Source organism: Crassostrea angulata, chromosome 7 (genome assembly GCF_025612915.1).
Source record: "Crassostrea angulata isolate pt1a10 chromosome 7, ASM2561291v2, whole genome shotgun sequence".
NCBI lineage: Eukaryota > Metazoa > Mollusca > Bivalvia > Ostreida > Ostreidae > Magallana > Magallana angulata.
In genome coordinates this window covers 13,273,365-13,286,186 of record NC_069117.1, presented here as the reverse complement: position 1 = coordinate 13,286,186, position 12,822 = coordinate 13,273,365, and the positions used below count along the sequence as shown (strand labels likewise).

The following is a 12,822-nucleotide window of genomic DNA, read 5'->3' as shown; positions in this document are numbered from 1 at the left end:
TAACCTACCTGCAGATATACTCCTCTTCACACAAAATGTTTACTCCTTCTAGAAAATCCACACAATATTACTACTTTCTGTTTGTCAAAATTGTCTGGAGTTTTTTTCAGTTGCGTAATAACGGTTCATATAATTGTTTTTTTGTGGCATTTCCGTAAAAGAGCACGTTGAAGATGTCACTTTCACCAGTGTCAGTTTCTTAATAGCTATTCTGGACAGACAACTTCTTTTTTAATGTCCATTAAGCAGTGGACCAATTTATAGCTCACTGGGTTTTTAATCCCTCAAGATGGTCATTTATAAAACCCTATTCGAGTTTTGATGCTTAGGGCTACATGGTCCGGGGCCTTGATTAGTTAATCTGGCCCCTGTATCAAGGCTCGTTTACAAGGTGTGAGCGACACAAAAGAACCACGGACACCCTATCTTATTTTGAATCAAACCAGTGTTTAACTGTAAGAAAAACTTAATCATTACTCTCGCATTAGGTAATAATGTTATCTCCAAAATCTTGAGATGTAACCACCTTTTTTGAAGCCCCTGGGTGCGTTGGTCTATCCGAAAAACCTGGTTAGCATCCGATAATTGAAAACTAGAGGCCTGATTTAGTGCCTTAAAGCAGGAGAGAATCCTTTAAACTCTTATGTTTATTTACTTAAGGTCGATTGACCGGGTAAGGCTTCAAAGGAGTAACGCACTGGAAAATCTGGGATGAAAAATATTGTTTATATTATTATTTTATGGTACTTAATCAGTTTCTAATTTATTTCAATTATTTTTATACTAGTGTGATGCTTATCAAATGTTGAAGAAAAACAGACATATACTTGTAGTTAGTTTACATGATTAGGTAGACAAACGAGAGAGAGAGAGAGAGAGAGAGAGAGAGAGAGAGAGAGAGAGAGAGAGAGAGAGAGAGAGAGAGAAAGAGAGAGAGAGAGTTAGTTAGTTAGTTTAATAGTTTATACATGTGTGCGTGCTTACAAAGACATACGGTATTTCTTGTTGGCCTACATGGAGCTAGACTGTAGGTGGATGCAAAGAATTAATTTTCACATAAGCATGGATTTGTTCCGAGACAAAACAATTACATGTATTACACATTTAATTTGTGAATTTAATAAATCATGAGTTACAACATTAATTTCAGACTATCCGAATAACCTAGTAAATGTACATGTAGGTGTTTTAATGTAGGCGTTTTAATATAATTCCAGAATCATATGGAACTAAAGGTCATGTTTATGAAGTAGATAGGTTCAATCCTTTATGTTTTATCCGCGTTAGAATTTTGTTAAAATTTTGTCTAAAAAACCCCCAACGCAATGATATTAAAAAAACAGTAAGCATTACATTACATGTATAAAATGCTTTAGTATAGAAGCAAGTTTAATGTGTTAAAATGTGTGGTATTACCCGGCTTCAAGCTCGAGATATTTTGTGGTTACTCGCTGACTTAATTCTTAGTTCAGCGATGAGCGTGTTTTGTTCAGTTCTACAAAAGGGAAGTTTCGGCGGAAGTGACCTTACACTGAAATGACCTCTCGTCCACACCCGAGATGTTCACCCGACAATCACACCCAGATATCACCTCTTGGAATGATATATACTAGTACAACTGAGGAATTGTTCATGGCGATGTAGCAATTTCAAATTAATATTTCCTCATTTACGTGCGGGTGTTGGCTTTCGGGTACCTTTAATGCAGGCTATTCATACAAATAAATAGAACGTAAATCAAAATTACTATCACGCTATTTTGAAAAGTTATTATATATTTCTCGTTTTATTAAATCTGCAATTTGTTGAATTCAAGTACTCGAAATAAACGGTATTTTTTAAAAGATACCCCAAAGGAAGAACATCAGAAACCTATGTAAAAATAAAAATATTGTTGCACGCAACTGCCTAAGGTCAGACATGATGAAATTATTTTATTTCTTTACACATTTACGAGTTGATTCAATAAGTAATAATAGCCCCATTAAAATACAAAGAGAACCGCTTGTAACAGATGATGACTGCATGAGTTAAAAAATCAATTACCTCCTGGATAAAATGACATGTTTTCATGTTATTTCATTACATTTCTCCGAAAGAAAGAAAAAATCAATTTACTGGTCTTCATTTCAACATGACTCGGTCGCTTCATAGAAAGCTGTCAAATGCTGGTTGGTCGTAAAATGTCGGGCTCGGAATGACAAAGACTTTACGACGTCGTAAAAGTAAAATTTACACTTGGTGTCTTCAACAAGTTTATAAAACAGTCATGCGATATTGTGTTGTGATCTGAGTTTATTTCCCAAGTAAATGATGTTTTAATCACCGGCTTTAATTTGCATAGGAAAAAATGCAGGTGGGGATGGTTTCTTCATCCTCAAACGGATCTGGTTTCTTTTAGAGATCTCTCAGACAGATTTTCAAAATATAAATATCTTTCAATTTCATTTCCCAAATCACCTTTAAGCATTCTTAGTTGATGCGTCAATTTATCATTATGGTTTTTCCTGTGTGCATAATTTAATATACAATGGAAGTACATACATGTATAAGGATGTATAAAAACAGTATACGAGCACAAAGAATGTTCTTCTATACATCCAAATCATGTACTGCAAATACATGTATTTCATACTCGTATATTATAGCATTGAATGATTTATTTTTGACGTCGTCGTGTCAATAACTGCCGTCAGGTGAGCAGACAAATTGAATAACGCGCGTTAGCGCGTTATGATAATTTGTCTACTCACCTGACGGCAGTTATTGACACGACGACGTCAAAAATAAATCATTTAATGCTTATATTTACATTCCCGTACTGAAGAAATCAATTGTTTACTTAAATAAATCGATATTAAGTGCAGATCACGGAGGGAGTGAATAAGTAACAGCAAGAACAGCTGTTTTGTAAAACCGGTTTAAACTGGTTTTCACATAGACTGTTGAGATGAGATCGACGAGCATGAAAATATAATCCATGATAAATAACTCTTGAAATGTTGCTTTTAACAATAAAGTCCACTTTTTGTTTAATAAATATAAAACATGGTGTTTTAACAACGTTCATGAAATACATTTTTTAACTGATAACATAGAAATCACGGTTTAAGAACTATTTATGTATATTACTCCTAAATTCATACGCAGTGAATAGGTGTTGCATTTAGAGGCATTTAAACATCACGGAATTTAATGGGAAAACACAGTAGAATGTAAATATATTGCCTTTAATGAACAGAATTTGGTTATAAATTATGCAGCATCATATATAAAAAGTTAAATCATATCAAGGTACATTTTAGATGATAAAATATTTGGAAATAACATAAAAATACACATGTATGCGCCATTAATGAACGCAGTGACATATTCTATGTACATTGTATTTACATGTACATGTATATGTAAGATTGAAATATCGAAATTTCTCTTAATTATGAAATATATTTCAGTTTGTAAATTTCAACGCGAATCTTGTCAAGAAAAACACGGTTTGTTGTTTATTTTTTGTTTTTTTTTGTTCTTTGTTTTTTTTTTTATCTGTCCCATAAAATGGATCACTCTATAAGAGTTTATTAGATACATGATATTATTGAACATTAAGTATGCACGCATCTTAAAATTAAGGTCCAAAATTTAATTACCACTCGTTGCTATGTAGTTGTAGGATCAGAAACCCTTGACTTGGGAAGATGGGAAAGGATTTTATGAACTGTTTATTCTTTATGATATATCAGCTTATAATTCACCCACTCCAATGCATGCGCGAGGCCTATAACTCTTTACAAAATTGTGATTTATACAAATACGTTTTTTAAATATAATATTATACATGTACTAATGTGTACAATAGAACATATATTTGAAAAAGGATCCCCCGTGAATACAAGTAGAATTTGATTCAATGCAATTTAATGTTATGTTGTATTTTATGTTTTCTGTAACCAAAAGATACAATACGTAGGGGCATTTATTTCAATTTTGATTTGGATAAATTCGTATAGTGTTTATAATAAATCATTAAAAACAAAAATATTGTTGCAGGAAAACAAATCTACACGAGTGATTAATGTGGTTATAAGACTGTCGAAAAAGATTCGCTGTCTTTTATCTACGTATAATAAAAATTTGATTGTATGAAAATTGTCACAGGTTAATATACTAGTGTGGTTCCCTTTAGTATTATATATTAGTACATTTCTCGGCTATTACTACAATCCAAAGTAGCCCCTTACCCGACTCTAGTGGACCTCTTCTTCCCAAACAATGTTCGATAACTCTTAAATCCGAGAACTTCATGCATACAATATAATAACTTTATTTCCTTTGTGGTAAAGTGCTTAACATCTGTATATACAGTGTACCTAGCTAATGTTGTACTTCGTTTGACTCTCTTGTCCGTCATATTAATTGTCCACTTTTTCTGTTAAGCTGAATTTGAAATAAAACAATATACATTGTAGAACACAAGTTTAATGTCTTTTGGTTTTAATTTAAACAATATTTTATTCAATATAGTATATTGAATGGAATTAGACAGCAAACACAGCCTATTTTACCCTTTCCCTACATCACGTGCACTCTTTTGGTTTTGATTTATATCAAATGAAGAATGACAAACAGGCAACTTCTGTATGTAAATAATATCACTTTCTAAATAAATCTGGGGCCCGTTTCACAAAGCTATCTTATGACAAATATCTGTCTTAAGACCAAAATTTGTCATAAGTTTTTATCATAGCTGTTTCACAAAAGTGTCTTAACTTATGATAATCTTAAGATTGTTCAAAATCTTAAGACACCCAGATACTTCTCTTAAGTCAATTTTAAACATGGCGGCGGCCTATGTTTTGATAAGAAATAGGCAACTTATAAGGCGTGAGCGTGTATTCAGGGACAGAATCAACCCATTAGATTATATGAACGATTGTGACATCTTAGAGAAGTTCCGTTTGCCACGACATGTTTTCTTTGACTTATGTAATGAGCTTAATGATCGTTTAGAGCACCCAACCAAAAAATCACATACATGTATGCCCTTCCAACATCATTGCAAGTCATGGTTGCTCTTCGCCGTTATGCAAGTGGAAGTTTTCAAGCTGTATGTGCAGATCTTTACGGTATAAGTTAAGCAAGTGTGTCCAGAATTGTTTACGCTGTTACATCTACTCTAGTTGCCTTAAGACCTGTCTACATTAAATTTCCGTCTACTGACAGAGATATAAACAATACTATACTGGACTTCGCTCATTTATGTAATTTCCCAAATGTGATAGGGGCAATAGACGGAACACATATTCTTATTCAGGCACCTTCAACTCATGAGTATTTGTTTGTTAACAGAAAAATCTTTCATTCAATAAATGTGATGGCAGTTTGCAATTCCAATTTGAAATTTTTGAATTTGGTAGCAAAGGTGCCTGGATCATCTCATGACGCATTTGTGTTCTCAAATTCTGTTTTGTGTCAAATGTTTGAGAATGGCAACATTAACAGAGTTTGTCTAGTTGGTGACAGTGCGTACCCGTTAAAGAACCACTAACACCCGTCTTGAACCCAAGCAACCCCCATGAGGAGGCATACAATGATGCCAACACTAAAACCAGGGCCCCCCATTGAGCGAGCGTTTGGTGTCCTTAAAATGAGGTTCCGATGCATCGATCGCTCCGGAGGGACCATACTTTTCCGGCCCGAGAAAGCTTGTGGAATCGTGGCTGCTTGTGTGGTGCTACATAACATTTGCATAAAAACAACGTCCATGTGCCCCGAAACATAAATAATTATCGTGTTTTTCAACAACAAGACAATGTCATATACCAAGGAGTAAACAATGACGGTGCTGAAGTTAGAAGAAGATTAATTCAAACTCGATTCTGAGAACTAAGTAATTGCCGTCTGTCCTTTGAATATTGTGTTCATTCAAATTATATCAAAATTGTTTCTTTTGCGTTATATACGGGTAATGATAAAGTAATAGTAATTTAAAGATATTTCATCATTTTATTGCGAGACATGCATTTGTATACAGGTATTTAGGAGGCCGAATGGTCAGTAAATTACAATTTTGAATTACTATAGAAAAAATTAAGATTCTATGGTTTCAAAATTATCATCTTATATTTTTATAGATTTATATTTCAAACATTCAGCCTCCTTAATAATCATCAATCAATAAAAGAACACTATTTTCTTCACTGGTTTGTTTTTATTGTTCCTATCAAAAGAAAATACAAAAATATACGGTACATTATAAAGTATCCAGTAATGTTATTAAATATATATTTATACTGCAGATTTCGTAAATAAATTCTTTACTTTACAATTTACTGATTGAATTTTATGCAATCGCTCCTATAATAATTATCTTAAGATTATCTTAAGATAAGTTAAAGTTATGACAGCTTTGTGAAACAGCTATGTCATATCTTATGATAATCATAAGTCAAATCTTATGATTATCTTAAGACATGTCTTATGATAAATCTTATGACAGCTTTGTGAAATGGGCCCCAGGATCATGCTGTGTTACCCGACAGATATGATTTTTTACAGAAAAAAGTTCATTAAGAAATTGTATTTCAGATTTTACTCGAATAAAATAATACATATGTATTTACAAAAATATATGATGGGGTATGTTAGAGTATACAGTTATAATTGTTGTGCAATGATACCTAACAAATGAACATTTCATATAATTTAGATGCGTCAAAGAAAGACAACTCTAATTACAGAGGCAACTTAGAATGGACATATGAGTTGACGTTCTTAACAATTTGATGCAGATCTATTTACATGTAATACATGAACTTAAATGCCATTCCGTACACATTCTAAAAATATCACTAAGACCGATAGATTCAAGAACACTTCGCTCCCTTGGTCCCTTTCATAATTTCTTAAATATTACTTTTAGGAACTAATACGTAAAAATGTCTTAATCTATAGTATATCATTAATCGTAACAATATTTAAAGCTTTGATTAAAAAAAATTATAACAGATTGAAAAATATTGTCATTTCTACTTAATGGTTTCAAAATTGTTTAAAAAGATTTTTTATAGAACACATTGAAAACTAGGAACATAACCAGCAATTTCTTTAAATGTACGCATAAGATTAAGATTCGTTGATTTGGGAGGGGATAGATCTAGCTCGAGTTCTTAAATAGAACAATTTTTTTTCATTTAATTTTAAACATAAAGGGAAATAAACATTCAAAATATGAAATCAATATCTGTACACCAAAATATTTTTCCAAAATACTATTTGCAATGGGGTAGTCTCTCACCCGTTTGGATCACATTTTAGTTTGAAAGTTGTGTCTTGAACTGTGACAAAAAGCGATAAAATACAATTACTATTTTAACAAAAAATACTATTTTAAACCATATGAAAAGATTTTTGACGGGGTATGATGACCCTCAAACCGGGGAAGGGGCACGGTAATCTCTTCCGTTAACTTTTAACTGTAAACTTTAAGTCTAATGAGAAAAAAGTACTTTTTGAGTAAAAAGGTGATATAGAAAGGGTATGATCGTGCCAATACTTTTATCATCTCTTTTTCCAAATTCAGTTCATTTTTTCTAGCAACCTGTTAATCTTGTATATACATGTATTAATTACACGATTCACAAACCTATTACTATCATAGTTGTCCTGTAACAACTTCATGTGATCAGCAGAGCCGTGTTTCCAACCTGTCTTCCTATTTAGTTACCGGTGTAACTGGAGACTATAGTCTTTAACGCATTTTATCAGTCATTTTGTCCCCACTTCGTTTTCTAGACGTTTTTCGTTATGGTTGGGAGAATTAATTTGAAACTTCCTATGTAGCTTTACAGTGATGTCCTGCATATAACGTATGCATATTTTTACTTTTAATCTACAGGTATTTACGTGATAAAATTAAATTTTAAATGCGACTCAAATAATTTACGATCGTGTTAGATTAAGGTTCTATTACATGTACTATAAATATGAGAAAAGTATGGTGTTCCGATGGGGCCACTTCGACCTTCACACTTTCGCCTTTAGGTCGAAGATGCGAGAGTGCGTAGTTGCGAAGGCGAAAGTGCGAAGGTGCGACGGCGAAGAAGGGAAAGTGCGAAGATGCGACGGCGAAGCGCGAAGATGCGAAGGCGAAAGTGGTAAGGTGCGAAGGCGAAGGAGCGATACTACTATCGCTCCTTCGCCTTCGCAACTTCGCACTCTCGCCTTCGCAACTTCGCACTTTCGCCTTCGCCTTATTTGATAGCATTCAGGAAGCCTCGGTCGATTACATAGAATTTGATGCAGGCACCGTACTCGCCAAGGTTTTCCGATTAATCCATGATATCATTGGTACGCATGCGCTAGGCCATTGTGCTTACTATGAATGTTTATAAATATTTTTATGTGTATATGTGACATATATGTTTATGTGACATATATGCTGGCTATGCCTAATCATTATATAAATTATATAAAATGTAATGTCCGCCATAATGTATTCATATGCACTTCCAGACTCTTGTCACTTACCAGCTGTCTGTTTACCGTGGACCAAACACAGTAACATTCTAATTTCATTATGCGACACTCCTTGCTCATGTATGGATCTAGAGGAGAAGAGGGGGTCCGCCCCCCCCCCCGAAAATTCAGTATTAATAACTTCACACATGCAGTAAAGGGGGAGAGAGGGTCGGGATCCCATCGCCCTGGAAAATTTAATTTTATTAATTGTATATAATAAAATCTCCAAAATATGTCTTTGAACCCCACCCCCCCCCCCCCGGACAAATATAATTATCCATCGACGACTCTCCCCCCTTCCTAGAAAGTTATGGATCTGCGCAGGCTGTTGAAAATAATTCTAAAAAGTACTTCGTCTGCCTCAGATGTCCTTTTACACAGCTAAAATTGTCTTTAAACAATAGAAGAGCTCCACAATTATAAAAAGGCGAAAGCGAAAGCGCGAAGATGCGAAGGCGAGAGTGCGAAGTTGCGATGGCGAAGGAGCGATAGTATTATCGCTTCTTCGCCTTCGCACTTTCGCCTTCGCATCTTCGCGCTTCGCCGTCGCATCTTCGCACTTTCGCTCCTTCGCCGTCGCACCTTCGCCTTCGCAACTTCGCACTCAGACCTAAAGGCGAAAGTGAGAAGGTCGAGGTGGCCCCATCGGAACACCATAGAAAGGAGATGACGGAACATTTTCGGGCAGATCCTTCTGTACCATTCCATCCAACACAGCAAGTATTGTTCATCAAGTATTTCGACTTTCGTTTCTTTTAATCCACTGGCTTTAAAGTTTTTGTTTTTGTTTTAAAATATTATTTTGAACTCTCCATATCCATTCACATTTCCTACATGTACTAGGAACTGCCTTTAATGGTCATGACTGCATGTACAATAGCCGCCAAACATTAATATTGAAAGACTCATAATCTTTTATTAAACAATATATGCATTGCATAGTTAAGATATCATAAGGAAACATAACTACAGCTGTACTATTATTTTTTGTTCATCTGTTAGTGAGACTTGGAGGTCATCGACACTGAAATTAACTTTACGTAAATATTTGAATGTAATTTTCTAGATATAAATGGTTATAGTAAAAAAAATAATAACGTTTTACCTTTAAAATTTGGCCATTCTAATTTTTAAATAGAGTTTTAAGGGTTAGAGGTTAGCATTGTAGAAAATGGTCAATACAACAAAGCTATTGTAAAGGCTTGGTACAAATAAATGTAAACAATTTCATACTATTTAAATAAATTCTGAACGTTAACAACTCGAACTAACTGAAAGTTACGTTAATTTTTTTTCAACACGATTTCAAGCTAGAAATATACCTCTAAATACATGCATTCGTAGCACATTTGCCAGTGTCAACGCAAGAGAGAGAAAAATCAACATTAAAAGCTACGCTACTAAGGCAATAAATCATTCACAAAACCGTCCATTGAATTGAACAATATACCAACGAACGACACATTCAAACTACTGGTGTTCAATTTCATTTTTTAAAAGCAATATTAAATTTCAATGAATCTAATATGCATTTAATGATTGATTGTTTTCATTCCAATGCCTGAAAATAACAATGCATATTTCGTCGGATGAATTACTTAAGAGTTCATTGTACTTATTAGATATATAATACATGTACAGTCAAAGAGAAACGATAACTATCTGTATGGCCATCACAAGACATTTAGTTCTCAGACAGAGTCGATCTTTACGGTATACATGTTGGTCAAGTCTGCGTTGAAACAGAGGCTGCGTCCACTCGGTTCTTTCTGATGACGAAACTTCTTTTCGGTTCATGGCATCTTCTATCATCAAACATTCTGAATAATGAAACAAAGCACGAAATAATTAGTGCTTCTCTACGTATAAAAAGAAAAATTCCATATCGGATACTTTTACATGAATGACATATTATTTTCTTTACATGAGTTCACCAGAAAAAATTAATCTGTTTTATGAAGAACACCAGGATCCATCAGTCATTGTATGCACTTTTTCTAGCTGCAGAACTATAGCTCTACGGGGAATTTGGGTTGACAAACCGCCTATGGTCCATCAATCCCGAATTTCCCGTAGAGCTACAGTTCTGCAACTAGCACCTTTTCCTGCGAGGTCTAAAGTGGAATGTCAATGAACTCAACGCTTTGTTTACATATGATTTTGTGCAAAAGGTCATGGCTGCATGCATTTAATATTAGGCAGAGTAAACAAAACATCAACAAAAAACATTGTAAACTGCGGGAGTCAGGGTCACGGTGGGCTTCCTCATTCTGCTCTGTGTGTGTTGGGGGGGGGGGGGGGTGTGCTGTTGGGTGTGTGGGGGTGAGGGGCTGGGGGGGGGGGGGGGGTTGGATTGTGCAAATGCAGCTACTGTTATAAATTGAAGTTGAAGAAAATTTATTATCTGTTAAAGAAAATAAAAACTAGAAACAGTTGTCACTGAATATTTGTTTTTCAGCTTCCTTTTCGTAAAATGCACACTGTTACAAAATACATTCGTATTAACATTTCACTGCCTCCCATTGAGTCTTCAAATGGATTTATTCTGGATATGGTAAATTTGATTTTAATTTGAAATAGTTCTAACATATTTGATTATCATAATAAAACATATTTGTCATTAATGATGTAGTAGTTCATAACAATTAATCAAATATTTACTAAGTAAATTCAATCTAACTTGGTCCATTTAACTCAGTCAGCCTTAAAGGCCAGAGACCACTTCGTCAAATTTTCATATCATTTAGATGGGGAAAGCTGTCTTGTTTATGGCTGAAACAACAAAGTTTGATATATGTTCTTGCACAAGTCGGCAGTAGATTACAGTCTGTTTCAAGTCAACAGTCACCATTCGTGTTCTAGAGACTTCATCATACACTGACCACCGTCGCAGGCCACGACCGACACGTACACCCAGGACTGCCTAAGAGCTACGATGAATTCCGGACAGTGGCTTGAAATGATGCTTCATACCGACAGACATACTAACCTCTTTAGGAGAATGGTGACAATTCCAATCACGACATTAAATGCCACAACAATCAGTAAAAGTTCCCACCATGTCATGACACCGCTTACATTTTATAGAAGGTCCATTGGTTTGTTGCGTTGACCTGTATAGGAATGAATAGGTACCCTCCCAACAAGTGTGTTGGTTGATAAGAAAGCAAATACCTACCCCAATGTCGACCATATTGATTTATATACGCTGGATATTATCGGTAAACCCTCCATATTAGCTGGTTCAGGTGAGTGCCCTACGATTACATGTATCCAAAACTGAACACATTCCGTTTTCTTGGCTCAGTTGTGTGTTTTACATGTAATAGCCAAATCGGGACGCAAACATGTAGATCACTAGTTTTCTAAAATGTGTGTTTTTGCTACAACATATATTTGACAACGTATCATTTTTTACAGCTTGTATATTAAGAATGCGCAAGATTTCCCGTAATCTTTTAGATCTACTCATTTTTGTAAACAGAATAAAGAAGTGAAATTATATCCTTTTTATCAGTCTGATTAAATCCTTACACTCGTTGTGATGAGTGTAAGGAGAAGGGAGACGAGTGTAAGGAGAAGGGGGTTGGGGTGGTTTTAATCAGATTGCCGTGTCTTCAGGGAGGTATATACTATACGTAAATACGTCCCTTGTGTCTATTGAATAAAAAAGAAATATTTTAGGATTTTTATTTTGAAGAGGAGAGAGTCTTACTCAGTATTGTTATGGAGCTCACCCCAACGAATTTGTTGCGGTATCAGACACAGGTTAACGGTGGTATATCAACACGGGCAGACAACTCTCACAGGCTTTTCAATTTAGTTACAAAATGAGTGACCGAATAATTGAATACTAATTTTACAATGTGTTTCTACATGTACAAATGTTAATACGTGTACATGCATTTGGTGCCCAAGGCAAACAAAAAAACGTATGTTTTCGAGCCGTTGATGTTTTAGCTGCAAGGGAAATAAAACAATATCATTGAGCATTTTTAAACTTCAGTCGAAAATTATTTCATTTATAAAATTAAAATTTGTCATAAAGTCACGTTTAAAATTTGTAATTATGAACATAATATAGAGACACATATTTAATGAATTTCATTTTTTTCGATGTATTTAATCACAAGACAGCATGACAGTGTACAAGTTTTGACTAAGTGTAAGATTGCTTCATGAACCTGGGCATGGATACCAAAGTTTAATGTCGTTTGCTTTATATTATCTTTAGTATTAAAAAATAAGAATTGATAACTCCTAAATACAAATCATACCACTCTCAAAATATATCGAGAATAATAC

The 12,822-nt window shown here is 34.5% G+C and overlaps 1 long non-coding RNA gene across 1 annotated transcript; it reads right to left on the bottom strand.

The window, feature by feature from the left end:
* Positions 1–10,027: 10,027 nt before the first annotated feature.
* Positions 10,028–11,950, bottom strand: LOC128155362 (uncharacterized). Its single transcript, XR_008239591.1, has 2 exons — positions 11,507–11,950; positions 10,028–10,337 (listed from the first exon to the last, which is right to left on the bottom strand). It is a non-coding gene; the product is annotated as an uncharacterized LOC128155362 (long non-coding RNA).
* Positions 11,951–12,822: the final 872 nt, after the last annotated feature.